The 27,583-nt window shown below is 48.7% G+C and overlaps 2 protein-coding genes across 3 annotated transcripts in view; one reads left to right on the top strand and one right to left on the bottom strand.

The window, feature by feature from the left end:
- LOC119371725 (anamorsin homolog) overlaps positions 1-27,583 on the top strand; it is a 265,406-nt gene that overhangs the window by 190,094 nt on the left and 47,729 nt on the right. The gene's annotated exons all lie outside the window — the stretch shown is intronic.
- Positions 1-27,583, bottom strand: part of LOC119371734 (uncharacterized) — a 53,139-nt gene that overhangs the window by 3,342 nt on the left and 22,214 nt on the right. The gene's annotated exons all lie outside the window — the stretch shown is intronic.

Genomic DNA, 27,583 nt, shown 5'->3' with positions numbered 1-27,583 from the left:
TGTATCTTGAACAACTAAACGAACAGTGCTGCGGTGGGCGTACACACACGAACCGTATGTCTTACGTAAAATCGTCTATAGACGCCTTATCATATAAGCCGGTGGTTCGTCATCTGTGCGTTGTCTCCAGCAGCGTGGGGTGGAAGGAGATTATCATCATGCTTTCCAGCAGCTGCCACGAGGAAACATGGCGACGGGGGAAAGAGAGAGAGGAAAAAAAACTATTTAGTCGGTCACAGGGAGGGGTAAGATCCTGCTTTGTGGATCCCCCAGCCCAGGGCAGCCCTTTCGGCACTGATGATCTGCTTTCGCTGGTATACCAGTGCCGAGCTGGTCAGCACCGTCTCCCACTGATCATGCGTTGAGTTTCGGATAAAGGGGATTGTTTTCTGGCAGGAGGGCCCATTCGGTGTGATATAGGGTGACTTGCCTTGTTCAGAAATGATAATGGGGTCGATAAATGGTGGAGTACTTCGCTTGAAGGGGAGTGAATTGAGGGTTGGTGTTCAAATTCTTTTTTTTTTTCCTCACAGGAAAGAAAAGAGAAGCCAGAGAAAGCAAATTCACAGATTATAGCTTGACGGGATGGCTGCCCCTAAACATTCCGGCAGTTGCCAGTGCGTGAAAAAGAAATTTATAGTAGAAACATTTAATTAATGAAACAATTAATTAATACAAGGAAAACAGTGTTGCAGTGACCTCGTGCTATCACGTGCGCACCATGTTACCACTGTCCGCTTCATGTCCAGAGAGTCCAGGTGCGAGGTATTGTACGGCTGAGGCAGTTGAGAATACCGATTCTCCTTTATGCAAGAAGTCGTGCGCGTTGACAATGCCAAATGAGAGTATGTTAACTTGTATTTCCTCGTCCTGTCTCGATGCCGTGATAGCGAGGTCGACGGCGTATTCTTCTGCTGCGTGGACGTTGTGCGTGCGTTCGGAGGCGGGCGCCAGTTTCGCGTGTCTGTGTCCTGCCACGCTGATCACCATGGCCTCCCCGTTCGAGTACGTGACGGCGTCTGTCCAGCGAACTGTGAAGAGACCGCCGTGCCCTCTTTCTACTGCTTTGACACGAGCCTTTCTCCTGCCCAAGTGATGCTCCGGATGCGTGTTATGCGGAATCGAGGCCACCTTTATGGGCTTATGTAAGCGCATTGATCCTGACTTGCGGAGTGATTTTTTTTTTTTTTTTGCTAAGCGTTTGCGTACAGTCTCCTGTCAACCCAGTGTTTTTAGGGTTTCTTTTACCGTTCTAGGGAGATAGAGGCGTGTGTTCTGGACACCCATGGTCTAAAGTGTTCCGGATACCCAGGAAGAGTAGTTTGTTCATCTTGTGCCTGGAGACCGAGGGCTTGTTAGTACACTTTCCGCAGTATTGAGCTTACTTTGGCGCTCTCTGTTGATCTTATGTTGAGGTAAGGAGTTGCGCGCGTAATTCTGAAGATTAGAGCCTGATTCGAGCGTAATAGGACTTCTTTCATGTCGTGTCAGCGACTGGCGTCTCTGCTAATCGCACGAGCTACGTTGTGAGCGCTTTGCCCTAATGCGTTTAGAGCGTTACTGTTGTGACGAAGGTCTTGTATGCTAAGGCCTAATATGGGGATCGTTTTGGCCCTAGACACAGGTTTTTGGTTCAGGTGTGTTTAAATAGGTTCGATATTCGTACGATCCTCTTCTGGGCTCTCCTTCTCGAGCGTTTCCGCCACAGCATGTACACCTTCAGACTCCCCAATTTAGACCTTTTCACAGGAGAGAAAAAACGCCGCCATGCTGGGCTACGCGCGGGAGTACAAAGGCTGACGTCACAGCCTCGGCAGTGCATTTTTGGGGGGTCACGCCTATTTAGCGCAGCCCAGGGAGGATTATGGCGGCGCCCAGGGAGCCATCTGTGCAAAGGGCGTTCGGGTATACGACCGTGCCTCGCGACTCGTTTGCACAAGAGCATGAGCCCTTTGAATCGGTGCCTTTCTGTCGCTCGAACACATTGCAAATATTGAGGTCGTTGCACAGCGGATGATAAATGGAATAAAACTGGGGAGGGGCGAAGCATGTAGGGAAGGGTGTTTCAGCTCCAGTAACGTGAAACCTGGGGAGGAGCGAAGCATGCAGTGTGCGCCGGTGTTTCCCATAGCAAAAATCTTTACTGCTTTACTCGCCATCGGTCCACTAACGCACCATCACTCTGCAGATATGTTTCAAGAAGCGGCGTTTCAAATAGATGACTTTACCGTAGAGATGCACGTTTGTGTCTCTGATTTCAGATAAGAAACTTGAGCGCCTTGGTAAATTTCGTCGGGGATTCTGATACCGCTGCTAAGCCAAACAAAATGTTTTAGGCAGCAACGACGAACCTTTCACTCATAATATGCATAGTACGGACCGGTGGCGAGTAGTGGGATTTACACAATTTTTGTGGCGCATGCCCGTTTATGATGGACCGTGACGACGACATGACACGCCGACAAGGCGAAACGCTAAGGTGCTTCGCCCCTAAAACACATGGGCATATTGACGGCAAACGCAAAGCGTAAAGCGCTCCGTCTTCGAACAGCCCTATTAGAGTGTACGTTTGTGTCTCTGATTTCAGATAAGAAACTTGAGCGCCTTGGTAAATTTCGTCGGGGATTCTGATACCGCTGCTAAGCCAAACAAAATGTTTTAGGCAGTAACGACGAACCTTTCACTCATAATATGCATAGTATGGACCGGTGGCGAGTAGTGGGATTTACACAATTTTTGTGGCGCATGCCCGTTTATGATGGACCGTGACGACGACATGACACGCCGACAAGGCGAAACGCTAAGGTGCTTCGCCCCTAAAACACATGGGCATATTGACGGCAAACGCAAAGCGTAAAGCGCTCCGTCTTCGAACAGCCCTATTAGAGTGTGTACGCTTCAGTAACTCTAGGCACCCTAAGCATTCTACTCCCTCTGTGAGGCTTGTGGCATACAAATCCCTTATTTTCCCGATTGTTGGAGTATGAATAAATAAGCAGGGACCCATACACCGAGATAAAGATTGTCAAACATGAAGGCGTGTGCACAGAAAGAATCTGTCCGATTTATTTACATTAGTTTTGGTTACGCATCTGTAACACAGCTGCTTGACAGATCTGAATGATCATTTTTAACTGAAGGAAATCGCATGCCACGACAAAGATTTCTTCATCAATTAAAGGGGCCACGACATGGCCACCCAATATTTTGCGGTTTTCGGTGAAAAAATAGAAGCACAGGGTCTATTGTTCCTATACATATATGAAAAATGGACTGTGGTAGAATAATTTAGCTCAAAATAAGCTCCAGAAGTCGCCGGCTATAAGTCCCGCCCACCGGCGACGACCGCCATTTTGGCATTGCGTGTGCGACGTCATGTGCTGCGTGGAGTGAAAACGCGTCGCCTTCTTTCAAGGTTTCAGCCGCTGCAAATCATTCAATTTCGATGCCAAGCTGAAGAAAGCCGCGATAGCTCGATTTCACGCGCAGCTGACCACGGAACAAAATCGTCCGCTGGAATGCGGACGCCCGCACAACAAGCAGCTTGTTACGCCACAGATCGCGAGTGCGCCAGTGTCGCCCGACTCTCAGGGCCGCTCGCGTGTTTATAAAAATATTCAATCATAGATTAAGTGCTGGACCCAATGCGCTAAAATATCGCCAGCTTGTTTGTGAACGCACAAGGATTAACCACTTAACACAGATTATAATCGAAAATTGGGTGTCATGGTCCCTTTAATCAGAGGGAACTACAAGATAGACTTCGCAAAAATAATCACATTTTGATCCGCTTACGCTACAAGACAAAGGCACAACCCCACAATAACTTCTTTGCTTATAACAAGCAACCGTTTCAAATATTACTTTTGTTCATTTTGAGAATACTGCTAGGATGATATTACAGTACATATTGCTGTGCTATTTGTTTATTTTCACAGTGTTGTCTCTTGCAACTATAGCTTCTCTTTTAGATTTCTCTTCTGCGGTTAAAAATTATTTCCGCCCTGTTAAAATCTCTTATGGAAATTTCGCTATCATTGTAGTAAAGAAAGGAGGAAGAAATGAGCGGAACTAAGGAAAGCTTGAAATTATGCTGACCAAACTGTTGTTATCTATGACACATGAACAGCGATTAGCAAGGTGGGCATGCGAGGAGTACAAGAAGAGTGAAGAGGAAATAACAAAAGTATAACGAGATGGAAGAAAGATGGATTAAGAAAAAAAGGAAATAAAGAAAGAAACGATATGACGAAAAAAATTTCATACGTAAACTACCTACCAAATTGTACCTAATCATTATTCCACTGACGTTGGTCTTCCGAAGCATGAAGTAAAATGATTCGACATGGTATATATCAGTGGAACTTAGTAATAAATCATGTTATTCGTTTTAGTCTAGGCAGAATAAATATTAGCAAATGGTTATCTGTTTACTCTTGTAACTATTAATTTATTCTATGCCTAGCAGCTCGAAGTGAGTCTCCTTGACCCCATCTCGTTCATGTAGTACGGCCTTGTATTGTACCCGTCTGGTTACGTACCCATGTTTACAACGACGATATCGTATAACCAACACCGTGCACCTATAGACTTCAGGGGGTGTTGGTACAACGCACTGTTGTTGGCGTCTCGGACAAATGAGATCTCCATGTTCATTGCAAAGGACTGAACAACGCTAGGAAAATAATTACAGCATATCCACGGGTGAATGATGAAGAGCTTGGGCGAAGCTCCTGAAGCAATCATGTGTACACCGTGAAATGTTCAGTGGTTTCGCCCAGCAGTAATCAAAGCGATACGCCGCTTTGATTATTTTTCCTTTTTTTCCGTTTTTCCTTCTTTTATTTATTGTTCTATTTTTTTTAATTTTTTAATATTTTTATTTATTTTCATTTTGTTTATTTTTTATTTTTATTTTCTTATTTCTTTTACTTTTTTATTCTTATTTTTTATTTATTTATTTTTCTATTTCTATGGGACAGCGCCATCTATTATACTGTTCGGGAGATACTGCCGCGGTTACGCCTGACATGGGACAAGGTTAGACTAAGAGGAGCTACGCCCCTAATATTAGGTACAGTGCCAATAGGGCGCCGTCGCAATCTTTTTCTTCCCACCTTGTGGCGTGTACGAGGCTAGTGTTCTGGGCATCACCCTCCATGACGTTAAAACTTGACGAGCACGTGTTGAAAACGTATATTCTCGTAATTGAATCAAACACTGTAGAATAGTCATTTGCGTTCGTCACAAAAAAAAAACAAACACTCGTTTTAAGCGTGTAGCTGTATTCGCAGCACGTACCAAATTCAGCAGACGGGCATTACGTGACTGAGTGCTGCCCAATCATGCCGCATGCAAGCACGAGGCAACTGGCGGCGCCTTTGGCTCAGCCTCGTCTTGCTCATGCACGGAATCTGGTCCCTCGTTTAAGTCAAGCCACACATCCATTATATGGAATGCGCATCAGCTCTTTCTTATTAGCAGTACTGAAATCACTCAAAGGCACCTGCGGCAACCTGCCATCCAATTTCATTTATTGCGATAGGAATCATATACACACACGCTCTCGGTGGTTTTTTGCCGTTGCCCTCATGTTCAGTATATGTATACGTACGTGTATATATATATATATATATATATATATATATATATATATATATATATACACAAAAGTCACAAAGAAATATAATTCAGAAGAAATATTTTCCGAAGCACGCTACCGGGGATTCGAACCTGCGCCCCCTCGCTCCGCAGCGCGCAGCGTTAGACAGCTCCGCCACGCAGAATACTTCCTCCAGCATTCTAACGGCGAGCTATTTATGTATACCATTTACCGCTGGCGGTACGCAGAGCTCGGAGGTGCTTCAGCGTGTTCACTTACACCCGCGAGATGGCGCGAAGGGCGCGCTTTAAAGGTGTTCGCCTCACTCGTGTTTCGCCGGAGTTGGGATGTGCGCGCGCCTCCTGCATGTATCTACATGTATCCTACATAGACCTACAGGGCGTGGTCGCCCGTGCTCGCACACTTATCTCGTGATGGGGGAGGTTTGTACGTCGTGTGCTTTCACCGCAAAGTTTGCGTTGAAGCTATAGACCGCACTAAGGTCACTTCGCTCACTGCAGCAGCCGCGTTTGCGAAAGAAGTGAGCTGCTAGCTAGAAGAGCCAAAGTAGGGGCTAGTTGGTTATGCATAGTCGAATCTTGCAGCGCGCTGCTTAAACAAAAAGAAGTAACAGCTGTGACAGTTGTCAGTTCGCGCTCGTCCTGTGTGTAGCTGTGTGTACTTTTCGTGCGTCCTTCTTTGCGTTTGAGCAGCGCGCTGCAAGTGTCGAGCTTTGACAGTTGTTCGCGCTCGTCCTTTGTGTGTTCTTTTCGTGTGTCCTTTGTGCTTGAACAGCGTGCTGCAAGTTTCGAGCTGCTTGCCGTTCTTCGTGTGACATTCCCCTTTGTTACCCACCACGGTGGTCTAGTGGTTATGGTGCTCGACTGCTGACCCGAAAGTCGCGGGATCGAATCCCAGCCGCGGCGGCCGCATTTTCGATGGAGGCGAGAATGCTCTTAGGCCTGTGTACTTAGATTTAAGTGCACGTTAATGAACCCCAGGTGGTCGAAATTTCCGGAGCCCTCCACTGCGGCGTCCCTCATAATCGTATCGTGGTTTTGGGACGTTAAACCCCAACAATTATTATTATATTCCAATTTGTTGCTATCGCATTCATCGCTTCGCCCTTGACGCGAAACTGTGACTTTTTTCCCTCTCAGTTTATTCGAATATGAACATATAAGTCAAGCTTGCTTTTCGAATCGAGATTAGAGTACGTTAATCTCATGCTACACCCATTTGGAGCAGGCGCACTTAATCTCGACACCCACCGCGAACAGTTGCAGCCCTTACTACATGGGTGAGTTTAATGACGACGCAGCCGACGACAAAGGCGAGTGAACGCTACTGGTAAGCATGTGATACAAACAGGCTGATAGTTATCGCAGTCCAGTCCAAAGAACGACTGCCTCTAGAAGTTGTGCAAATTCTTGTTCGCGCCGACCTGAACATTTAGTTAATCTCGGAGATTCGACAAAGCTATCTGCACAGCCATGAAGAAAGACATGACATACTGTTTTTAATGGCTCCCGGCAGTGTCATGACTTATGAGTCATGATTATGAATACGGCAATCAGGGTTGCCAGGTCGACAAGACAAAACATAGCCAAAAAGATTGGAAAAAGTAGCCAAAAAGTAGCCAAATGGAGCCACGCGTGTGTCAAAACAATGGCGGCGTTTTTATTATATCACTGAATGCAAAATCCTTTTGGCGAAAATCTAAATAAGCACTGCATGGGTCCTTCAAAATTACAATTGCTGAGATTCAAGCATAAATTGCTGACTTTAGCGATGATTTGGTGCAGGATAACGAAGTTTCTTGCGCTGTTGGAAAAATAGGCAGTTTGAAAATAGGGTACACAGAGCTTTGCGTTATTGTTTGGTGCCACTGCGCATCCGTCATACGCTATTGGCCTCGAGATCTTGGAGTGGCGCCCTCTCGCGTGTGACGTCAGAGCGAGGACTCCGATCTCAACCGCGCTGCAGCAGCCGCTGCTCCTGTATGCGGATCGTCTGCTTCAGGCGGGAACATTGTCGAACGAACAGCCTCGCGACGGTCAACTAACGCCTACAACGAATGTTTTCGAGTGTAATATTGAACTTGTTTTAGTTGCGGCCCAATCGGCAGGGCCAAGAAATCCCCCGGATGGCTGACGAGTGCGCCGATGCCACCGACCGCATTGCTGGTAAGAAAGTGAAACCATGTGTGAGTGTTCTCGCTCGTTATCGTGTTTCCGCCGTACGATACTAATTAGTTTGGGTGTTTCTTTCGATATTTCAGTAAGCGTGCCGTTCTCCAGCATCTACAAGTATGTAGATAAAGCTTGTGAAAGGTCGCGGTGCCTCATCGAGGGCGAGGCGGTTTACGACGCAGGCCACGTTGTTGAATGCGCGGTCGAGGCCGTCAACGGAGATCGCATCACCGTCGCAGCTCTCGTCCTGCAAACAAGTGCGCAAGTGCCGCCTTGTTGCACACCCCCCTGCCGATGCCCATGATCGCGGTTTGTCCCGTATAATGTTGGTTCAGTGACAACGATATTACGTCGTATAGTTCATATTAACACCGCACAGGGCCGTCGCATGGGTATTAGAATATAACAAATAGTTGATCGCTGATTATACCACTCACAGGGCCACAGAGATTAACATGGCAAAGGCAAGCTGGGTCCAGTTTCACGCCACGCAGCCTAACGAAAAGCTTAAAGAGCTCCGATTTTAAAAAAAAAAAGTGTCTGCACTGCCTCGGGTGAAAACTTTTAGAGAATGTGCAGTACACAGCAGCAACAGTTTTTGTCCTGCGCTTGTTTGTCCTTTTCTCGCCCTTCGTGTCTCCGTCCGTTTTTTGCGCAGTTACAATAAGTATGGATCATTACCAACTAGCCCAACTTACCACTCTTCTGAGCAGCAACAAGTTTCGCTTATGACTTTATCATAAGCAGTCCGCTAAGGCGTGCGCTTGCCTTTATAAGTAAAATACGTATGTACACCATCCAAATGCAGCCGTAGTCTCAGATATCCTGCGCCGCTCAGCTGAGCTCACGAGGCGCGCTTACGTGCGAGGCGATTCGGAGGCCGCATCGTCGGCTCCTTGTCTAGGGGCCTTCGCGGCAGGTTGTGGGACGGCACCGCACCTGGTGTAAGTCGCCTATGCTTATAGCTTGCGTGCAATAAACGGCTTAACTATTGGCGAGGCGATTAAACGCGGTCACAAGCTTACCTAAGAGTGGCGCGCATATCGCCCTCGATGACGCCTTCGAGGTTCGCAGGTTTTTCGGTGCCGACGAAGATAATGACGCTGGAGCGTGTCGGAACGGTCACCTGCTCTATACGGTGGGTAGCAGAAGTCATTGTCCGCGAAGTGATTGCTGCACACGGTCGATGAAGGCGTGGGGCGCATTCCCATTCTTAGCTTGACGATCCACTCCTTCTTCAGCATCGGGTCCTTAGAGTAGTTGTGAAAGCTAACGCCTCTTTCACGAGCGGACGAACTACACTGAGGCACAGAGCAGTACTTCACCATTGCGCAGCACTCGCCGCGGAGACAAGCGGCCGCAGTTCTAAGAAACAAAGAGCTGTAGTTCTAAATGAATCAGGCACGTAGGCAAGCCCCCCCCCCCCCCCCCCCGAAATTCGTCTATCCTTTTATGTTCCCGGGCAACTTTTTTTTTCTTTTTGCCATGAAAAGACTTTCTTTCGAATAATTAGGCCATGGGCCCCTCCCGAAAAAAAATCCTGGCTACGTGCCTGAAATGAATGTTAAAAGCAGTCCCGTGGTTGTTCGAACACCGTCAGTAGCCACCATACGCAAGATAACAATTCAACTGCTTTTTTATTGAGATTTACCACAACGGTGGTTTCAACAAGGCGCTGGGCCTACGTAGCAGACGAAAGCGCGCAAATCCCCGCTCTGACGTCATACAGGCGCCGTTCGCAGCGCCGCCATCGGTCGCACACCAGGCCAATACGTCAAGTTTCTAAAATAGCGTACGTACCGAAGCAACGCAAACGCTACGAACCCTATTGTAGAACTCTTTAGTTATTCTCTATTCACCCGCCTTGCGTAACTTTCCTGAAGGGGACTAGAAGTAACAGCCTTGTGGCAACAGTAAAAATGAGTACGGCATGACTGTGCTCAAGATATTAGTTGCTGCGATAATGGCATTGAAGCATATATTGCAGTCATTTTCGCGACCACTTCTCGCGTGATGACGAAGTCTGAGCAGTTCCTGAGTCACAGTTCGTACCAAATCCTAAGAAATGACACGAGCAGTTCGTCGGATATTCGATTTCTAATGTCCATGAGTGCAGAGCGCCCAGGATGCGGAGCGCTTTCGATTGTCCTTTTCACTTCCGATTACGATTTAAAGTCGCGTTCAGCAATATGTGGTCTGCAAAACGAGGCCACATGCAACACTTTTCACCGAGGCCCAGCCGTGCCTTAGCCACCATGTTTTCACACCGCATAGTCGTACGCCAACGGCTACGACATCACCAAATATTGATAATTTGGTTCAAATTGAGGTAACAAGAAAGTAGCCAAAAGGTAACCAAATAGCCAAAGCGTTTTTTTTTCTGCCGCCACCGGCCTAAAAAAGTAGCCAAATTGGCGCAAAGTAGCCAAGCCTGGCAACCCTGATGGTAATGATGCCGCCAGATCTGCACATTAGAGCGTTTTGTGTCAAGACAAAGGGAAAGAAAGCGAAAAATAAAGAGAAGCAAAGAAAAAGAGAGAAAGACGCAGAGAGAGAGAAAGACAGGGAAGAAAGAGAAATAAAGATAGAAAGAGCGAGAAAGAGAAAGAAATAGAGAGAGATAGAAAGAAACAGATAAAAAAAAAAGAGATACAAGAAACAGAGAGAAAGAAAGAAAGAAAGAAAGAAAGAAAGAAAGAAAGAAAGAAAGAAAGAAAGAAAGAAAGAAAGAAAGAAAGAAAGAAAGAAAGAAAGAAAGAAAGAAAGAAAGAAAGAGAAACAAGGAAGGCCAGCACTAGTGCGGCTTGGCACCACTAATGCGAAGCTGCCGTAATTTTTTTTGTTGTTGTTGTTGTTGACTTAGTCACCGCGTGGCTCACACCCACAGTGGGAGACTGGCCAAGAATTGGGTGGTTTTCATCATGTGTCGCTTCTTTGTTGTTATCGAACCTGTACACACATCTGCCACCTGCAGCTTACCACGACCGTGTCCTTTTACTGGTTCTAAAAACAAACGAACGTTTTTTGCCGCATGCGATTGGTCGAGGCTCGCGCCTGCGCACCCGTTCGTGACGTAAGCGCGAGCCTCGAACTGTCGCGTGCGGCAAAAATGTTCGTTAGTTTTTAGAGTGGATGCAAGGTCCCGGCGGTGTACCGCTTGTGGCTCAGCGTCGCATTTCGCGTGGTCGTTTTAGGTCGCTCCGGAGAACTCTGGCTACGCGCGCCACATTTGGATGGATGAAATCGAGGGCTGTGAACACATTCGGCACATTATTTCCGAGCACCGCGCTCGAGCCTGTACAGGCGCTCTCACTTTCGGTCTCGGAGCGCGACCGAGACAGCTCCGTCGCGCGAATACTGCAACTTCCGTTGTTGGCCGTGGCGACACGCGCGGCGGTTCCTCTGCGACTAGGCGCCTTGTTTACAACGGAAAACGCGTTGGCGTGTTTCGTCTGCCGGCCTCCGATTGCTCTGGAGAGTGAGTGGCTTGGCCTCCGGCTCGGACACACTTTCTCTGACTGGGATCAAGAACGGGCTGTGCATTACTGCAGTCGAAGTTAGAGCGCGATAGCGGCTAGGCGATATGCTCCATAATGTATGTGCATTCCTTGTTAGAATGACCGACAGCGCCACGTGCGATGCATGCGTCTGTGGCGAGCGACACACTCGCACACATTATCCGTGTCTGTCCATGCTGTAGTGCTGAGAGGCAAGTGATGTGCACAGCGCTGGAACGAGTGGACAATCTTCCTCTACTACAACAAAAATGTTCTCCAGAAACCCCCCGCAGAAGGCTTCACTACTCAGATTTCTGAGGCCTGCGGGCCTTCGTGAGAGACAGCACACATCCTGCTAGAGATGTTTAGTGTTTGCGTCCGTCTCTCTATCCCCGTCCGATACATCTCTCTCTCTTTTTTTTTAATCCGCGCACTCCATCACCCCGCGCACAATATTAAACCGAAATTAGCATTGCTTAAACTCCCTGTATCTCTATGCCTTATTTCGCTCTCTCTCTGGCCTATATACGAAAACCTAATGAAGTTTCTTCAATTTTATTTGAAATAAAAATAGCGCAAAATAGATAGGACCAGTGAAAGAAGGTCCTTTGTCTACTGCGCTGTTTTCATTTCAAGTATGTCGTACCAACTTGCCCAAGCATCCTCTTTAGCTGAATTTTTGTATTCTTTATTTTACTTTATTTCCTTTTTTTATTTAATAACTTTGAGTTTGCTCAGAGGCAGGCCTCTTCGTTCGAGCGATGAATTATGCACCCAAGGACTCAAGGTCAGATGGCTGTGAAGCTAGACTGAAGCCCTGTGTACGCAGCCACGCCCCTCTTGCGCTGACGAAACCCGTATACCCCTTTCGGAGCACGGGAGTCGCCACAGCGTGCTTTATCCGCTATACCAGGGGTCTCAAACACGCTGCCCCCGGGCCGCACGTTTCGCTAGCGGCCCGTGGCTTCGCAATGAATAAAATGTTTGTGACTTTGCTCAATGGAATCGCATTATTTACTCGCCTATTGCGATTAACAACGTTATTTTCGGCTAAGCTATACAAGGACGTGACTGGTCTCAAGCATTTTTCTTTTTCGTGCGGCACCCCATGCGGTAACCATGTGTTGAAACAGAACCGCGGAACAAAATATATTTCAAAATCGTCGTCCAGATTTGAGTTATTCTGGAGAGCGGTATCGACATATTGCTCGAATCTTGACACCAAATCCGCTTCAGAAATGATGCGTACGTGAGATATGGGAAATGCTTTGTTTCAAATGACAGCGTTAGGTGGCATTTTATTCACTCCCCCCCCCCCCCCCTTTCCCGCTTCAACCGCCTACACTGTCCCGGCCAGTGCGGGACTTAATTTTGTGCCTAGCTGAGGCGAGTTTGAGACCCCTGCGCTACACGAAGAAAACAAGGGTATCTGTAATATGTTACCCATATTTTACTGTACATTTGTAGCCTGAAGACATATCTAATTTATTTCGTCTTTAACATAAGCACACGCCTTTTTACGGGCGGAGATTGTTTTGAGCCCACGCTGTTGCACAGAATTATTCCACTATATGGCTCGTGCATATACGTTTCAAGACATTTGTCGGGACGTTATCTCCTAAGCGCAATAATCGAAGGAAATAGCTGCAGCGGACAACTTGAGAAGAAGCGATGTGGGGTGAACAGTTTGCCCTTGAGAATTGCGCGCATTCTAAGATAGGCGCTTCCAGTTCCTTATTTCCTTTTTCTTTTCCCAACGCACACTCACTCGCTGACAAAAATTGCAGTCCGCAGGAGTTTGAGAGCGTCAAAGGCGCACCTTGCAGACATCGGTAGGCACCGGAATAGCAAACAATTATACGTAGCACAACAAGCACGCATTACCGCGAATTCGACCAATTCTCGTAACGCAGGCAATTTGCAGGGGCAAATCACGGTCGAGCGGCGCCACTGCTCTTATCGCAACTGGGGGCATCCACGGCCACAACACTGCCGCCCCCGCTTCCGCGCACGCGCAGAGCTCTCGGATTGCATCTGTGGAGCAGTGCTCCGGGCCGAATGAGGAGCGCATGCGCGCACGTGTCCTAGCCGCCGCCGCTGGCAAATCAGGCGACAAAACGCCTTCGCGGGCAGCGTCTGCATAGCTCAGCCGCGCGAGCGTCGCGCCCGAACTTAAGCTTGGGTTCCCTATATGTATGCTTGCACACGCGCAGCTATGCTGCTTTCGCGTTTCATGTGCTGCCCACGCGAAAGTGCTGTTCACCTGATGAGGCGTTCGTCGCCTAATACTGTATAAGACTGCGCGAGGGATGAACGAGGCCACTCAGTGTCGGGCAAGAGTTATGAAGGGCATATTTGAGGTCTCACGTGGCTGTCGCTGCTGGCGTGATCAGCGGCCATCACCGCCGGCTTGATGGAGCTCGGAGCACCGCCCTCACCTTCATTTTCCTTATATATATATATATATATATATATATATATATATATATATATATATATATATATATATATATATATATATATATATATATATATATATATATATATATTTTTGTCATTTCGTCGTGTGTGGAGTGGACCTAACGAATTCCCGTGCCCCGTCACCCACGCAGGACTCTGGCGTCAGGCGAAATCTATTGTGCCTTACGGGACGCGGCCCACCTTTGCCGTCATACTGAAGGCGCACCTATAGCTTCGCTTGACGAAGCACCTTTTTTTGGGTCAAGGTTACACACGCGAACAAAAATAGAGCAGATAAAAGAAAAGAAAATCCGCGCCTCTATCTTTCGCGCGCACCACACCCACGTGCGATGGAAATAAGTACAATGCATGATTTTACGTTGACGTGCTGTAAATTTCTGCGCGAGGGCTCGGCCGTCACCGATGTCAGCTGTTTCAAAAGAAATTAAACGAATAAGAGCTGCTTACTATGCGTGTGATTGACTGCAGAGAACGCAGTGAGGACGTATTCTGCCAAAGCATGTTGACTTTGTTAAAATCGTCCATTTTCTGTCATGCTTTTTGAGCGACGCGCAGTATACGTGAACTGTACATATATTTAGTGAACTGAATCAGCTTGCGTGGACTAAATCGCCACTTTAGCTCATTGTCTGACATTCGATAAGGAGGTGTGCCGTATGAGGTGCTGGGTGCTGCCCGAATATATATATATATATATATATATATATATATATGGGGTGCTTTTTTTTAGGCCATGGAGATATTTTTTATAAATATCTTAGACAGTCAGGCTTCTGTCGTTTTCGCACACGAACGCCACGTCGAGGCGGAATTACTTCGCCGCAGTTAAAATGAAAAGTTAATTAACGAACTGTCAATTTTAGCAACAGTTCTGTTGCTAAAATTGACAGTTCGTTAATTAACTTCTTAATTATTGACTTGAGGGCAGGTGTTTATATTAGAAAGTTGTAATGAGTGCCAATTTATGGCATACCATTTTTTTTTAGAAATCACGAAAGTTGCACGTCATTATAGAGATATTCATCATCGATTTCCAACTGACCGTGCTCGGCGCGCAAAAACGCGACTACTCTGTAACGTCAGAGTGGTGTATGTGTGTATGTGTGTGTGTTTGCGTGTGTGTGTGTGTGTGTGTATATATATATATATATATATATATATATATATAGATAGATATATAGATATATACTAAAACAAGGTGTTTGACGCACAAGTGAAACGAACCTTTATTTGACGTTGTATATATATATATATATATATATATATATATATATATAGCCAGAGTATTCTGGTATGCATATTTCTCGCACTTCCAACATCCAGGTCAATTAAGCTTCAACGTCAAGTGCTTTCGCCATGTTTTTCCAAAATACAACCAACGTCTTTTCTCATTTTGCCTGTGTTCAAGCAGAGGGCGCGCTGTCGAGGCTGCGCGTGTACGAGGCCATCAAGCGGAATCAATTATTATTATTATTTGCGATAGCGTATACGAGAATGGGGACGAGATAGTTTTAGGCCGCCACGAACTCCCATCTGCATCACTACACAGTGAGGCCACACGTGAAACTAATATATTGAGACGGGAACAACCGTTCGTCATTCAACACAATCTGCGGGACTGTCAGCGCTATACAGTTCTGTCCCTAATTACGTGGTGGAATTACTAGTTCGATACTAACAATAGCCATCATGCATGTATTTTTTCTGTACAGAGACGCTCGTTCGCTCAGGTCAAAGACCCCAGTCAGGGGGAATCGTTTTTGAATGTCGATATACCGCAATTCATTGCATCTGAGAGCGACGGAGGCACTGTTGCTGTTTCTAAAGCATGAGTTGTTGTTTGTTGCGGACAATGGCACATGATAGCGCACAGCGACAGCCAGCGGTTCGTAGTGACGGGCTGAGATAGCATGTACGCAATCCCTGCTGCTCCCTATACACTTTCTCTATCTCCTGCGCATACGTTTCTCCGTGTATAGCATACCGGATTTTCCCTCCTTGTTAGCATCTCTGCCTTCGCCTCTCATCTGTTTCTCTTTCCACGAACGCTCATACGCACTCTTTCACTTCAAAGGTTTCCTTCCCTTAATGTAAAACTTAGTTTAAATGGCGAGCGGCCCTATTGTCTCACTGAACCAGTCAGACCCGACTGCCTTTAAATCAAGAATAGTACATAGCAGGCCGTAATCTCATCTGCATACCAAGTCGAGGCGAGACACGCAAGCACAAAGACTGATTACTTGCTTTTAAAGACGATAGTCTTTCTTGGGGAACTTAGACGCAGAAATCTTGGTCTGTCTGTCTTTTTGTTTGTCTGTCTGTCACCCGATTAAGCTGATTCAGCCACCCGGCCAAAGTTTAATCACTTTCTGAACACCCAGCCATCTTGCACTGGTATCGCCGTTCATACTTGTGAACATTGTCGATCAAAAAGCAAATGTTACGCATACCTGAGGCGCAACATCAATACACAAGTATTAGATGGTGTGTTCCTTTACTAGAAAATACATAGATACGCAATTCTAAACACCCTAGTGTTTCTTGCGCTGCGCTGAAAATGCTAGTGTTTTTTTGGGGCTGCGCTGCAAATGCGACGCTAAGAGCCAGATGCTGCGATTCAACATAGAGGAGGACAGTGCTGGGCAGTATCGAAGATACATGTATCTTAGATACTATCTTAGATACTCTATGGGTATCTTGTATCTGTATCGCGATACTTCTCGAAAGACGAGTATCTGTATTTCCGATACATTCAATAATGTATCGTGTATCTTAAGATACAAGATACGTCTATCGCAACACAACCGTGCGAAACAATAATCGCTGGCCAAGCTCCGCTTCTCAAGCTGGTACTGGTGCCACTAAGCCATCTGAATTCGTCTAAGGGCAGTGGCGTTATTTTATTTTTACGCCGGGAGAGCGCTCCTATCGCCAGAGTGTGTAGACGCGTCTCACCTCGGCTCCTCGATGTTTTGTTCTGAAATAATGTGCAAATATCGTTCCAAGGCAGCAAAGCTGTGAAAACCGACACCGTGAACACTCCTGGTGAGTGTACTGTGCTTTTTTGCCAGCTCCAGTTGTCTTTCTTCCGACTGCGAGGGCTTTTTTTTCAACGGCGGCCCGCGGACTTAAGCCCAACCACGCCTTGGCCAAGCTGAGTGCGGCCTCAACGAGGCCGGCCCGGTGAGCTATCGACATTATGCCGCTACCACTACAGCACCAGCCGCGCCTTAGTGACACCGGCGTGGGAGTCATGGTGGGAGTAGAGTGTCCGCCGAAAAGTGGAGACAGCGAAAAGTTGGACAACAGCCCCTCCGGAACGCCGACAACACGGCCACCGAAGAACGCCAAGGACGGAACGCTGAACGAGCGCCGAACAGCTGTAGGAAACGCTGAAGTGCGTCGCTCGGTGCCGAAGTTTAGACAGAATGAAGGACCGCAAGTGGGCGATGATATGGATATCCGGGAGACCGACGATGACGAAACCGAGGCTGACAACGACAACTACGACGACGCTGGAAACGGAAGCGCACAGTGGTCCATATTCGCCAAGCGGAAGCCGCACAGGAAAGTCAAGCCGGAACAGCTTCGCCTTGAACGGGTGAGTCGACCTCATTTTGCACTCTCAATCAGGCCACTTAATAAGGTACATGTGCATGACATACCTAAGCAGGCTATAACAGCTGCAATAGAAATGACGGCGCAAAGCTGGGAACTTGCAGCGATTTTCCGCTACGACTCTGCTGCGAACAGCATAAAAGTTACAGTAAGGGACGATGAACACGCAGAAAGACTGGCGGCGCTTACCCGATTAGCTGAGAAAACGTGTGGTCGAGTCCGCTCGTACGAAGTAAGCATTGAAAGGACACCGGCTCAAAAAGTCGGGAGTAGTCGAGGCGTCATCAAAGTGCGGCCTGGCCAGACCATCGAATATATAATCGATCACTTGAGATGCGAAACGGCAAAAATCTTAGAAGCGCGCCTGCTCGGGAAGACGAACATGCTGCTCCTTACGTTTGACACAGAATCGCCCCCTAGCAGGCTTGTATTCGACTACGAAATAACTAAGGTGCATGAGTACCGACCGAAGGTCATAGCCTGTTATAACTGTCACGGATTGGGACACATTGCCAAGTACTGCGCGTCAGAGGAAGTCTGCAAGCCATGCGGACGGAAGCACTCTGAAGATAGTGAGTGTGACGATGACCTCTTCTGTGTCGCCTGCCAGAAAGAGGGTCACATATCACTGAACTCGGCCTGCCCCAGTCGCGTGCCCAAAGACATAAAGAAAATGAGCCAGAACGCGCAGGGTCCCGAAAGGACAGTGAGCTGGCCTGAAAAATTTCGGGCAGGCACACCTAAACAACCTGTGCTGTCCAGTGACTATGAACAACAAATCGAAGATTTACGCAAAGAAAACCAGCAATTGAGGGCTATGCTACAAGAAATACTGGCAAGACTACCGCCCGATCAACGATCTACACAACCAGGTACACCGGTGCGGCAACACGAACCGACTCCGCCGGCAAATGCCACAGCACGCACGCGTTCAGTGAGTCGGGTTGGGTGACCATTGAGTCGGAAAATAACGGCAAATTCAAGGAAGCAGCAACAATCAGGAACTATGCAGCCCCAGCAGAGCAGGATGCTGTCAGCATCAACGCCACTTACTGCGCAAGACTCGGCATATGCGCAGATGTTGAATATCCTGCGACAAGAAAGATACACGGAGACTCAACGCCTGGAAAAAAACCTACGGGAGGAATTTCAGACCATAACCAATACGATACGAACCCAAATGCAAACAATGTTCAACGAAATTCAGAAAGTTTTTCACAAACAGGAGGAGCCCAAGCGACGCAAGAGGGCAGATTAGAGCTGGCTACAAGACCTACACTTATTCAATGGAACTGTCGCAGTTTCAAGCAGAATGGGCCCACACTAAGGCATCAAATAAGAAGACTCAAACCGCTTGTCATATTATTGCAGGAGGCACGAGGACCGTGCACCATTAGAGGATACCGTACCTTTCAGCAGGCGACTATAATACACCAAGGTAAATGGAATGAACAGTCGCACGGACAAGCCGCTCTCTTAGTCAGACATGACTGTACCGCAACTGAACTCCAAATTCCGGAGCTAAGTAACGAATTTAGAGAAATTGTGGCAGTAAAGCTATGCCCGCGAGGACAACGGCCAATGGTTGTGGTCTCCGTTTACTACAGACCCTTAACCAGCAAGGATCAAAACGACTCCTTCACGTGGCTTGGTAAGGTGCAGGCGCAAGCCGGAAGCCTTCCGATCGTGGTGGGCGGATATTTTAATGCCAAGCATCCATCTTGGGGCTACGTCAAGACTGACTCAAGAGGACGTGCTCTGCACGATGCAATAGAAATGTCGACTCTCAACGTGTGTAACATACCAGACACACCAACCCGCATAGGGCTACACGCGAGGCAACAGGACACGACACCTGATTTGACGCTGGCAACTCCTGGGTTGATAAGGGGATGGGATGTCGATTCGACCACATGGGGAAGCGATCATTTGCCTATAATCATTACGCTAAATCGCAAAAAGATCAGGGAGAAAAAGGAAGTGGTTGCATTTGACTGGAAAAAATTTCGAGTAGCTACCGGGGATGGTTTTACGGATTTTGAGGGATTGAGCGCTATGATCGCGGAGGCACGACCAGAAGCAAGAGAGACTATACCATGTGACGACACTACGACTCGCATGGACGCCCATCTTGCAAACCTTTGGCGAAAGGCCAATCGTCTCACAAAACAATACCGGCACAAAGGGAAACGCCATCGCGATCTAATGTCTCTTAAACGTCAGTACCAATTGATCAAGGAATACCAAGAACTTCTAGAAGCCGACGAATGGCACAATACATGCACGAAGCTTGGACGCGAACCCGGCCTCAAAAGGCTATGGGGGATCTTGAGGAGCCTGCTCGGTAGAAAGAAAGGCGCGCCTCCCCTCGCCGAACTCTTCCTGCGAGAGGAAGCTGCAACACTGGAGGATCGAGTAATTCGAGCTTTCTTCCCTCACGCCACGGAAACTCCACCGGAGCCACTGCCTACTACCGCAATCGACGGCCCGAAAACAGAACTTGACAGGCCCTTTACATTGGGGGAATTCGTAGCAGCAATGGCGCAGGGCAAAACGAGATTAGCTCCCGGACACGACGGAGTCACTAGGCAAGAGCTTCGAAATCTCAGCGATGAAGCCCAAGACAAACTTTTAGCAATTATCAACGAGTCCTGGGAATCCGGAGTGGTGCCAGATTCACTTAAACTATCGCTCATCTACCCCATACCTAAGTCTGGCAACGACCACACAGTGCCAGCAAATCTACGGCCCATAGCTCTAACTTCAACAGTCTGTAAACTGATTGAACGAATGCTACACACGAGAATGCAACACTACGAACAACCGGGACTACACCCAGCACAAGCAGGTTTTCGTCCAAACATGGGCACACATGACTGCCTGTGGTTGCTCCGCAGAGTAATAAACCGCAGGTCTCGCAAACAGATGCCAGACTACATCCTCGCAGTTGATATGCGTAAGGCTTTCGACAACGTGAAACATGAGGTCATATTGGAGGAACTGGCAGCAAGATACCCTAGCCAAATGGCATACAATTGGATCCGCAGCTTCCTCCAAAGCAGGCCTATCAAGCTCCATGGCAAGGCACCGGGATGGAGCCCAAGAACCTATTACTTGGATAGGGGTGTACCCCAGGGATCCATCCTCGGACCTATGCTCTTTAATCTCGCCATGACACGAGTGGCAGAAAGACTTGAGAAAGACACTACGGCACGTTTCACTATTTACGCTGACGACATTACAATATGGACGGAAGCGGCGGATTATCCCGACTAGCGGAGTATGCAGACAGAACTTCAAGCAGCGATTCTCAGCCTCTCCGATACTTTAGACAACCTCGGACTACAATTGTCGCCAGAGAAGACGGAACTGCTCAGTGTAGATGGTAAAAGATCAACGAATCCATGCAAGCAGATTACACTCCACATCGGTGGTGCAGATATTACATCTTCAAACGGACAAATCAGAATTCTCGGGGCACAAATAGCTAGCTGCAATAGCCCCCAACAGTGGATCTGCACTTTAAAGCGGAAATGGAATCCGATGTTGCACATGATCCGACGCATATCAAATAAGTATGGCGGAGCACGGCAGAACGCATGCCAAACACTCGCAAAAGCAGCCGCAGTCGGGAGGATCCCGTACGGGGCACCCGTGTACGATTTCTCCAATCGAGATCTCACCGACATTGAAAAGCTACACAGGGCAACCCTTCGAACGATCACTGGACTACCAAAGCACACGAGGAACGAGGACCTGCTCAAGTTAGCTCCTATACCACCAATACGGGACATCATAAGCGAAGCACAATTCCGAATGCGATGTCGATTGGAAAACACACCACAGGGAAAACAAGTCATGGCATGGGATAACCGAGCCCACGCGATGCCAGTGGCTGAGGAACTACTCACAATGCCACCATGGGAAGTGCCGCTAGGCAGGCACGTAGGCAAGGGGGGGGGCGCCCCCCCCCCCCCTTCCAAAATTCGTCTAGCCTTTTATGTTCCCGGGCAACTTTTTTTTTCTTTTTGCCATGAAAAGACTTTCTTTCAAATAATTAGGCCTTGCCCCCCCCCCCCCCCCCCCCCGAAAAAAAATCCTGGCTACGTGCCTGCCGCTAGGTACTCGGAGGAAACAACGTCCTATCGCCAGACGTGATGTGAAAGCCAGAAAACTACTTGAGAAGAAACTGGAACAGAGCAGACCTCCGAACACCATTGACATCTACGCCGACGCCACAATCAGCAATGAAAGAGCCAGCATGGCCTGGGTTTGCACATCTGCACCACAACACAATGGCTTTCACAGTTGTCAGCTTCCCGGGGGCGCAACTCTGCACGCCGAGTTATTGGCAATATGGGGGGCCGTCAATACTATTCCCCTCGATTTGGGAGGCATCAATAGTAAAAAAATTCACTATCGCATCCTCACAGATTCGTACGAAGCGGTAACTGAACTAACGGCGCCAACGACTGAAGATGCTGTAGCCAACGACACCACAAGAAAGCTAAAAAGAATTCAAGACATCGGGACAAATGTTGAAATTCTCTGGATACCGGGGCACACTGGCACGGACGGGGGAAACTCAGCCGCTCATGCGGTCGCCGCTCAAGCGGGTGGGCTTGATCACATATACAATTCCCCACACCCCAGTTCCTCGCCACACCAGGAAGACCAAAATCCCTATATTAAGATCTGGGCAGAAGGCTCTCCTAGCAGAGCACTGATGCATTACATTCGCACTAAAATGAAAGCAGACAGCAAAAACCGACTATTAGAAGCTACACCGACGCGCATACTAAATGACAAGGGTGGGTTTACTCGTCAACAAGAAATCTTTTTAAACAAAGTTATGGCTAACTCTGCATACACACCACACATACTAGACAAATGGCAGCAAGCTACCCGACCTTCGAGTGAAGATATTTCTACGCGATGCACACACTGTCAGAGGCTGTGCCGAGCAGATTTAGAACATCTCATTTGGACATGCGCAGCTTTCTCAAAAGGCAGACGCCACATTGAACACCTGCTGCACGCCGACATGACAGCTCTACGTAACTTAATACAGTCAGACCATGAAGCCCAAAAAGCTCTCGCAAGATACGGTAGTCAAAGTGGCCTGTTTCGAGTGGTGTAGGAGAGGTCGACTGATTCGTGCGAGGACGTGACGTGAAGATGTTCATCACCCTTTAATCCCCTTACCTCTTTCCCACCTTATCCCCAACAGCGACCAAGAGTCGTCCTTTTATTTCAATAAAGGTCACATTCATTCATTTTCATTTTTACGCCAGAGTAATCCAGTGAGGCTAGAAGTTCAGGAAGACAAGCACGCGGACGTCTACACCCAGCCCACGTACCTTTTGTTTTCTCGATTTCTTTTCTTTTTAGTTGCGCCAATGCCGCGACACTTGCTCTTAGCCACTGTCCTGCGCTGCGTACTCCACGGCGTGCGGCGTCTATTGCGCAAATTCCGATGTTGTTACAGTGTCGTTACTGATGATTCTCTTGCGTCTTGCTCCGTAACGAAATGTGATGCGCGCAAGAATGGGGTTGCTTTGCGTCGCGTGGATTTTACATATCAGCGATTTGAAGGATCTCGTGGGTGTAAGTTTGACCTGCATGCAATGAATTAGCTTATATGAAAATAAGATTCTAACAACTTTAGCACCACTTCCTGATGCTAGATCTAATAGAGCAAGCGTTTACCTAACAGAAAATGTGGCTTACCGTATTTTTCACTTCCATCTACATTTATTCAAAGAATATATGAAACCATAATTTGATTATTACCACAAGTGCTTTCTTAGCTGTCATTTTGCATCCCATACATTACCTAGGTCTCTGCACTGTTTTTCCTGTCTGGTCACTGCAGTATGTCGTTTGTAACGCACTCCCAAAATAAGATTACTGCTTTATTCTTCTGTATGCTTTATTTCTACTACTGTTTACACATTTAACATTGTCAAGGCGATTTTGAAAATAAATATATTATTATGTGAGCGTGCCTTGAGTATACAGTACAAAATATTCTGCTTACCGCTTAAGAAAATAGCGAAACTGGGTTTGCATTAAAATAATGGAAATCATTAGGAGCCATCTTAAAGGTGTTAGGAAGGGGATTTGAGAAACATTGTTTCAGTGAATGCTCCGTTTTACTCATGAGAGTCCCAACGAGCCATTTCAGGCAATTTTCCATAGGCACTGAATTTTCTATTGTCTCAACAGGTAAGTTGATGATACTTCATGTTCATAGCTATTAAGGGCGCCGGCTGTATTGTGTTTCTGTACTCATTCAATGTGAATGTTTGATACACAACCACCTCTCTATTTTACTTTATTTGTTTTCCTGTTTTAGGCCGTCTTAAATATTTTTCGTATAACTAATCACCACGTAATGGGAGCTATAAGCGGCAATAGCGCGAATAGCGGCGGTATCCTGCGATGCTTTGCGCAATATACAATACGTCTGAGACATTTCTGTGTTGCACATGTTCTCTCGTTGAATAAAAATTGCTAAAAGATTGCACGTTAGTGAGTGTATTGCCACGCCCACTTCTTGTCTTGTTTTGATGTATTCGGGTTTGACCGGCAGGGACGGTTATCAACGCTCGACGCTGTCCGCGAAGTAGTGTTCTAGAAGCGTCGCGATTGTAGTAGATCGGTTTGTTAAGATTGCGCCCCGCACGCGAATGTTCCAGTTTTGTCTAGAGATAACGCCGCCACCAGCGATATTGCTGGAAAGTTCGATAGCGCCTGTATAAAAGCCGACGCGCTTGATCGCTTGTCAATTGATCGACGGTCGACGCTCTATTCGCCGCTATCAGTGTATTGCTTTTCAGTTTCCCGGCCACAAGTTCGGCCAAATAAAGAGTTTCATCTCTGACGTGCTGAGTGCTGCCTACGTCAACGTCACGACCACGTGACATCTGGTGGAGGTGCTGCTTCTTCCATGATCCGGACGCCCCCGCGAAGCGCTGACCCAAGCCCAAGCCGCGAGGAGGACGACGGCAAAGAAAACCCGAATCGTCGAACAAGCCGCAGGCAGAAGGGACTGCAGCCAGAGTACGGGCTCCTTCCCGAAAACACCAGGCAGCCCCAGGTCCCAACACCGACCGCAGCGACGATGACCGACCCCGTGCAGCCTGCGCCGATACTTCTCCGGCAGCCCAAGGAGCCGCCAACTTTCCGCGGGTCGTCATTCGAAGACCCGGAAACCTGGCTCGAGACCTTCGAAAGGGTCTCAGCGTTCAACAACTGGGACTCCGAGGACAAGCTGCGCCACGTCTACTTTTACCTGGAAGATGCAGCAAGGACCTGGTTCGAGAATCGGGAGTCCACTCTTTGAACCTGGGACGCCTTTCGCAGCGCTTTCCTGGAGACGTTCACAAGCGTTGTCCGAAAGGAAAGGGCCGCAGCCTTGCTGGAGACACGGGTCCAACTTCCAAATGAAAGCGTGGCCATCTTTGCAGAGGAAATGACCCGGCTATTTCGCCACGCTGACCCTGCCATGCCCGAGGACAAGAAAGTCCGCTTCCTCATGCGAGGAGTAAAGGAACAGCTCTTCGCTGGACTTATGAGGAATCCGCCGAATACCGTCGAAGAATTTGTCTCCGAAGCAACAACAATCTAGAAAACGCTTGAGATGCGAACACGGCAATACAACCGCAGCCTCTCGACCACAAGCTACGCCGACGTTCAAGCACTAGGATCCGCCGACCTGCGTGAGACGATTCGAGTAATCGTGCAAGAGGAGCTGCGAAAAATTCTACCTTCGTCGCAACCTCAAGTGGATTCCATCGCCGACGTCGTGCGCCAGGAGATCCAGCATTCACTCGGTGCGCCTCAGCTAGCAGAGCCGCAGCCGCAAGCTATGAGCTATGCTGCTGCAGCCCGCCGTCATGCTCCTCCTCCACGCCCACGCCAAGACGACACACCGCCGCAGTACCGTCGCCAGACGCCGCCAGCGACGCCCTACCGTCCACCTGTCGCCCAGACGCCGCCGCCGCCACCGACGCCCTACCGCCCACCTGTCGGCCAGCGCTACACCCCGAGGAAGACCGATGTCTGGCGTGCCCCTGACAACCGCCCGCTCTGCTACCACTGCGGGGAGGCCGGCCACACGTACCGCCGCTGCCAGTACCGTCAGATGGGGCTACGCGGATTCCCCGTCAACGCGCCGCGCCCGCAGCCAGGCGAACGGCCTCGCGACATCGACGACTACCTCACAGGAACACAGTGGCAAGAACGACGACCTTCCCGCTCACCGTCGCCCGGCCGCTACATGTCACCGCACCGCCGGCAGTACACTGGCCCAAACCGGGGCCGGTCGCCTAGCCCGTATCCGGAAAACTAAGGGCAGCAACCGATGGAGGTGCGGTTGCTGAACGACGAAATGCTGAAGATCCTCCGCCGTCGACGACGACACCGCGACGAAGTTCCGAGCCCCCGCCGCACGCCGAACGACGTCGACGTCCCGAAGACGAAACTTTGCGACCGGAAGCAGACCTGACGACGCAACGCGGAAGCAGCGGTGCAAACCGACGTAGCCGTGACCCGACGCCGCGACGTAACCGCAACGCAAGACGGCGGACTAGTGACCTCGACGTTCTGATCGACGGCCACAACGTCACCGCTCTCGTCGATACTGGAGCCGACTACTCCGTCATCAGTGGGCCGTTCGCAGCAAAGTTGAAGAAAGTTAGGACTGCTTGGGAAGGCCCCGAGATCCGTACCGCTGGAGGCCATCTAATAACGCCGATTGGTGTCTGCACGGCGAGAGTCACTATCAACAACCGGACTTATCCTGCGAGCTTTGTAATCCTACAAAACTGCTCCAGGGATGTGATACTTGGAATGGACTTCCTAAGTGACCACGGCGCCGTCATCGACTTAAGAACCAAGTCGATAACCCTATCGTCGGAGAAAGCGACACCACCGGATACGAACCCATGTCAACATGCCCTCAACGTGCTCGAGGATCAAGTCACCATTCCTCCTAGATCCAGCATCATAATTCCCGTCGGTACCGAAACGGCTGAATGCATCGAAGGTGTCATCGAGAGCGATCAGGGTTTGCTGCTAGACCGTGACATTTGCGTCGCAAGAGGCATTGCTCGGCTGTTTGAAGGGAAAGGAAGCGTGATGCTAACGAATTTCAGCCAGGAATACAGACACCTGAGCAGGGGCATACATCGAAGAAATCTTGGCCGTCAGCGATGCGTTTGCCTTTTCAGATTCTGACGAAGCTACGACGACGATCCCTGAGCCACCCTTCGACGTAAACCCAAGACTTCCCGCTCGCCAACAGCAACAGCTTCGACGCCTTCTGCAGGAATACAGGGACTGTTTCTCGTCGTCGTCGCGGGTCCGACAAACGCCCCTTGCTAAGCACCGCATCATAACAGAAGAAAATGCACGACCACTCCGTCAGAGTCCCTACCGGGTTTCGACGCGGGAACGGGAGGCCGTTAAGAAACAAGTCGATGAAATGCTACGCGACGACATCATCCAGCCGTCCAACAGCCCGTGGGCGTCTCCCGTGGTGTTAGTGAAGAAGAAGGATGGGACCCTACGTTTCTGCGTCGATTATCGTCGCCTGAACAAAATCACAAAGAAGGACGTATACCCTCTCCCACGGATAGACGACACCCTGGATCGACTCCACAACGCGAATTACTTTTCGTCGATGGACCTCAAGACCGGCTACTGGCAAATTGAAGTCGACGAGAGAGACCGAGAAAAGACCGCCTTTATAACGCCGGACGGCCTGTTCGAGTTCAAGGTCATGCCCTTGAGTCTTTGCTCGGCAACTGCGACTTTCCAACGAGTCATGGATACTGCATTAGCTAGCTTGAAGTGGCGGACTTGCCTTGTTTACTTGGACGACGTCGTTGTGTATTCCTCGAACTTCGACGAACACCTCCAGCGACTTCAATCCGTACTTCAAGCAATCAAGAACTCCGGGCTCACCCTGAAGCCAGAAAAGTACCGCTTCGCGTACGAGGAGCTCTTGTTTCTGGGTCACGTGATCAGCAAGACTGGAGTGCTCCCAGACCCGCAGAAAACAGCTGTCATCGCCGCTTTCCCGCCACCCACCGACAAGAAGGCCGTGCGCCGATTTCTCGGCTTGTGCGCCTATGCAGACGCTTTGTCAAAGACTTTTCACGGATCGCCGAGCCACTAACGCAGCT

This window comes from Rhipicephalus sanguineus, chromosome 1 (assembly GCF_013339695.2).
Source record: "Rhipicephalus sanguineus isolate Rsan-2018 chromosome 1, BIME_Rsan_1.4, whole genome shotgun sequence".
Classification (NCBI taxonomy): domain Eukaryota; kingdom Metazoa; phylum Arthropoda; class Arachnida; order Ixodida; family Ixodidae; genus Rhipicephalus; species Rhipicephalus sanguineus.
Note: the sequence above shows the minus strand (reverse complement) of the source record. Positions and strands in the feature narration are given on the sequence as shown.